General features: G+C 36.6%; 1 long non-coding RNA gene across 1 annotated transcript in view; it reads left to right on the top strand.

Moving 5' to 3' along the window:
- Positions 1 to 250: 250 nt before the first annotated feature.
- LOC140168058 (uncharacterized) overlaps positions 251 to 6,000 on the top strand; it is a 17,389-nt gene continuing 11,639 nt past the window's right edge. Inside the window, exon 1 of the long non-coding RNA XR_011861139.1 lies at positions 251 to 545. This is a non-coding gene — a long non-coding RNA (uncharacterized lncRNA). The remainder of the gene's footprint in view (positions 546 to 6,000) is intronic.

The raw sequence follows: 6,000 nt of genomic DNA, 5'->3' as shown, positions 1-6,000 counted from the left end.
GTGTTAAAACGTCAATGTCACGAATTTGCATCACTCAAATTGCTTGACCTGGGTCATCGGTCATGTCGATCCTTTTATTATTTAACCTGGTTTGACCCAAATTGTTTCGAATGCACGATCGAGACGGAAAAAAAAAGATATTTGAAGGTATTTGGTGACGATAATGCAGCGAATACGAGACAAATAGCTGGTAATAGTTGTGGAAATAATGGATGGCAATTGTGAGCAAATCGAACAGCAAAAAGTTCCAGTCCTGGGCTCCATCCAGTTCAATCCATATATGAATGTGATCTGTGAATGATACGTGGATATCATGACATGCAATGCATGTACTATGACAAGGCAAACGTCAACTGCCATGACTGTTTTTAATTTACATTCATGACATTGTGTATGATGTGAATGCATGGATGCTGTGCATTTCGACAGTCTCACTGTAAGTCACACCAGCCTGCAGGGTAGGCCCGGATTTTGCAGTACGGTAATCAAACTTGGAAGTCTTGAGTCTTGCATTTGCATGTCATGCAAGTTGTTTAAAAAGAAAAGTAAGCTTTTATAAGTTTTAAGCATAAAAACATAACAAAACCGTGTACGTACTATAGCTAAAATAATAGTTTCTCGATTATGAGAGCTCAATAGGCACGCAATGACAATTGCGTCGCCGTACAACGCCTTCCACACACGCTTTGGGTAGCGCTGCATTTCCTGTGCGTGCACAATCGATCGCGCTATCATGTCATTCCACTAAACTTGCAACATTACGCAGTGCACGCAGTACATTCATTCTCTCATGATCGAGAAACTAGCTATAGTACTGAAGTTTGTTCGGCTTATACTACAGTAAAGGCAGAAAAAATATGACACATAACACTGTTACTACTTACGCTAGTTGTGCATTGTGTAATTGCGTGACTAGTGCACGCTATGTGAATTTACGCGAGGCTGAGTTGGGACTTTATTGACGCATGCGCAGTACGTAACAAAAGCCAAATAAATTCCGCCTTGTATAAATAAGCCGAACAAACTAAGTTACAGGTAAGTTAGTAATTCTTGGCCAAGCTAGAACGCTATGAAAACATGCGCACATAGCGCGGTAGAGAAGAAAGCATACACACGCCTTGCATTTTCTGATTGTGTACACGCTTATACTGCACTGGGAATTTCAATTGAATGAACACAGCCTGCATAGGGCCTGCACTTTGGCTCGACATTTGAAAGGGGTGTGAATTCATTTTTGGATACGCCCCTATTATAATTAGGTAATACTCGCACACATTCCCTATATGTATATACATGTACCACATGTAGTAAATCTGTCTGCTTTGTCTGCATTGTGCCGTTCTTAAGCAAATAGTTAAACACGATTTCATAAAACATTATAACAATAGCTCTTTTACAGTGTGCAATCATCCCGGGCAATAATTGGGCAATAATAGAGGATGTGCGTGAAATTATTGATTGGCTCCATACAAAGGATTTGAACCGGTGTCCTTCACCGTAATCATGGCGCAATGCAGTGCATTCAATCAAACGTTGTCGTCAACCTATTTGATCGTATGGTGCATGTGTGTGAGACGAGCTGTCGCGGTAGATTGCAATAGCTTGTAATCATGGTTTTGTTGAATGAATTTGAGTACTCCGCCATATTTACAGTATGATACGTCATAATCTAGGTGATTATTTGCATTGGATGTCTTGAATACGCTGGCGAAGTTGTGTAATAATCGGATTAATGCTATAACAGTAGGTGAATACAAGTTTTGAATATATCGCGTTGCAAAGCCCCATTCAGTGATCCCAGCGAAAGTGGGAAAAAAAAATCAAATTGTTACTTTCATACATTTTTTTAATGAAAAAAAATTGGCAAAAACCCAAGAAAACGGCAGTATCGACGAAGTTGATGCCCCATTCAAATACATGTAGCTAATTTATATATACTGTCAGTATATAAATTACAGATTCACGTAAATGCATTATTTTTGTCTTAAATAGGCCTACTCGGCTTTCGGCTGAACCACTAGCAGAAGATACCAAATTGATGTTTTATGACCTTAGAAATTCTAACATTTCTAAATTAGAACATGGTCAGTTCAATTCACGCCGAGTGTCCTTGACAGGTTTGACTCTGCTTCAGTGGTCATGAAAGAATTCAAAAGATAACCTCTGCCCCAACAATCCCAAGCAATTGTCTGAAACTGCTCTTCGGATGATGTATCATAAGAACTCAGTCGTCAAATGATGATAGTCATATAATGACCAACAGATTATCATTGAAGACTGAGTTCCGCAGTCTAGTACAAAATCTGAATTTTGATGATTTTTACGATCGTCCGGATGAAAAAACCACTGAATGGGCCATTAGTACCCTCCTCTCCTTACCCTGGCAATATGAATAAAAGAAAAATAAAGAAAAAAATTAAATAAAACAAGAAAAAAAAGTCAAAGAAAAGAAACAATAAAAGAAAAACAAATATGAAAAGTTCGAACAATATTTGGTTTATAAAATTAATGTGACCGTGATGAGGCTCGAACTCACCACCTTCCGATTTAAAGTTCGAAGCGCTCGTGTACCAAATTCTGATGCCTTTCCAAGTGAGCTAGATGCTCCTGAGATACGAAATAAAAATAAAATAATACACTGTATACCTGCTTGTGTCGGTAATTGATTTGCTCTAATTCCATAATGGTACAGTGCAACAGAGCAAAAATGCCCAAAATTTAAAAGCTATACATGTATAATTTATGAACAATATACACTACACATAAAAATACTAATACAAGGGAATTTCAACATAAGAATCCAAACAATTAAGATACCAACATGCACAGCTTTGTCCTTATATCACATTTGGGTTTTTAACAAAATGTTATCAAACCTCTACTGTGATTGGCAGCTGATAATGGCCATCCATTCAGCAAGTGGCTACTAACTGACCTTGACAGGCTTGAATGAGCACTGTCATCTGCTACAAAACCATCACACTCTAGGACCTGGTCACTCCATAATGCTACAGAGAGCACAGTACTTTGACAATGGAGTGAAATTATTGATTAGGTGCGGATTTTAAAAGTACAGCTTCTATGCGTGTATAGCAAAAATTGGAATAGAATGTTTGGAATCATGTAACTAAAATACTAAATGCATTCTGCAAAATGTGCTCTGACCAATATATAAAGCATTTCATTAGCTTTAATTTGACATATTGTTTGACATGTTTGGAATTATGGTAAATCATTAAATAAAATTTTATTAATTAATCAATTATGTCAATTAATTAAAAATTTAATGCAAATATGCATATTTTCTCTGACAGAATTGTAGGATTTGACAAGAGCCATCTTTCTTGTAAGTTTGATTCTTATAACATACCGGTATCGTATTGCGTCCCGTTATAGTTGCAGAAAAAATACGCGTGCAGGACACATACGCACCCCCCGCGGGCCCGACACACACACCCAGGGCATCGTACCGTTTAACAATCGTATAACATTCATTGGCGCTAGTAGTAAATTCCAATTTTCTTTGCTTTACCTCACTTGTTCGGCTCAAAAATTAAAGGGGGACATATCTGACAGTAAAAGCTTACATTTTATGGAAATTATGTTTAACTATTTGCTTAAACAGCACAAAACAGATAAAGCAGACAAATTTACTATGGGCCTATACGTATGCCAGGGACTGTGTTGAAGGGACTGGAAACGGCTTCCACCCATTGTCCCATGCGGGTTGTTGGTTTACAAATTATCCTCAGTTGAGCAAGCCTGAATAATACGTTGATCGTAGTCCGAATAATCAGTCCCAGAACCAGTGGCGTAGCGTGGGTCATCTGATTGGGGGCACCGACCATGATTTGGGGGGGGGGGGGCGCACCGGGTCTGATTGGGGGCACAAGCCATTTTTGGCAATTTTACTATGGGATTTTTAAAATTTTGCAATCGATTGGGGGTGCGGGCACGTGCCCCCATGCCCCTATGACGCTACGTCAATGCCCAGAACAAAATATAAATTTCTGACATGATCATGCTCTGGGTCTGAACTGTTTCGGTTTGAAATCTTGATGGCAAATTGGACAAAAGAAGCACATGGTTCTACTTGACCTCCTGAAACTTCCGGGCATTCCGGGGAGGGGTCAATCAAGGTCACATGGGGTCAAATTTTCAGAGTGCTCCAACTATGCCAAGTAATATATCAAATACTCGTATGGTCATGAGGATTCCAAAATGTATAGTTTGTTATGCGTCAGACCTTTCTACAGTACGACAGCATCTTTGTGACCTCTTTTGTTCGACAGAAAATTTATACTAGTAGGTATATCACCTCAAAAATAAGGGGAGCAGAAACACGTTATTTAATGTTTCTACATGAATGACCTTTATTAAAGCATCAAAAATCAAAAAACCGAATTGAAATCGGTCAATGCATTGTGACGTAGTGTCAATTCTAAGATGCTCATAACTGGAATGCAAATCTGCCACAAATTGCTATAATGACAAAATTGGCACATTTCGAGATTTTGAAGGTTTATTTGGACACTTGCTTGAAAAAGCAACGTTAATTTAAGTATCACAGGTTAATTGCCTATCTTTTTTAACTTCGTCAAAGAAAACAAAATTTAAAAATCTATCATTGAATAATTATAATAAATTAACCAAATATACTATTTTAGCAATTCCGGCCAATCTGCAGACAAATAAAAGTTGAAAAAATGACTAAGTTCAGCTAATTAATATGCAAAATTGATCCCAAAAGAAAACCGTACATGATATCAGGGTGCGTTTTTTTTTACAAACATGTATACAAAGTTCTTTCAATTGATAACAAAAAAATACACAAAAAGTAATCAATTATGCAAATTAGCTTATTACAGCTAATTATGTATTCATGATATTATTATGTAAATTAGGCATGAGTAATTTTGGGTTTTTTTTTCAATATTTAATGAAAGTCTTTTCATTCATCATGAATTTGTCAAGTATGAACCTGTTACGATGTTGAGTAAAGAATCTGCAGTTAATTACTTTAATATAATACAAAAAATACAAACTTTGACATTTTGACGGTGTCTGGAATAGAATTTTCATTTTTTCTGTAAATATGGTATGTGTCACCATTGCTCAAAGCCAAATCCGAAAAGTAAAATAAAAATTCATTTGCAATGAGACTTTAAATTAACATTTTGTTATCTGGATTAACATGGGAATAGAAACGGTAAAAGGAACAGCCCTCTACTATACCGCGTATACAAAAATGGTGTGGCCTTGGACACACACAATAACTTAGAGCTATTGTGGTTTGGAATATTACTCCTTTAAACTCACTTAAAAATGTTTTGTTTCAAATCGTTTTCCTCAAGTGTGCTATTCGTTGTCGACGGAAATAATTAACATGCTTAGAAAGATTAGTATTTCAGCTAAATGGTGGTAGATCTTGATTTTTCAAAAGGCCTATATTTATTGATTTTTGATGGATCTTCAACAATCCATAAAAACAGGTAGTAGCTCTTAAACGAAGCAATATTTATTTTTTTTTAAACCGATGGTAGTCACAGAAAGGTTTCACACACCATATATCAAAAATTCAAACAATTGTGATAAATAGCACATATGAGGAAATTAATTTTTCGGCATGGATGTTTGCCAAAATTGAACAACTTTCATGCGCGCGCTTTTCAATTTACTATTATGCTTGCATGCACAGTGTGGCAGAAGTATTGTGCAGCCACTGTGACATGCCTAATACTAGACTATAAGCCATGCGTCTCTACGGCCCTTGGTTTTCCACTTTCGTTGTCCACTCTTGGGCAGAACATGAAAACACAACAAATCAAGAGTTAAGATATGTCTGAATTAATATCCAAAAAGTTCCCACATTTTACTTTACTCATTTAGGAGTTATTTGGGGTTAAAAATTGTTTTTTCGTCATTTTTTTCCATTTTTGCCCAAAAATGTCAAATATTAAAATAGCTATTATTGTCACCGAATTAATCATATCTCTGGTA

The sequence above is a fragment of the Amphiura filiformis genome, chromosome 13 (assembly GCF_039555335.1).
Source record: "Amphiura filiformis chromosome 13, Afil_fr2py, whole genome shotgun sequence".
In the NCBI taxonomy this organism is placed as follows: domain Eukaryota; kingdom Metazoa; phylum Echinodermata; class Ophiuroidea; order Amphilepidida; family Amphiuridae; genus Amphiura; species Amphiura filiformis.
The sequence above is the reverse complement of the archived record's forward strand: the minus strand, read 5'-3'. Positions and strand labels throughout refer to the sequence as shown.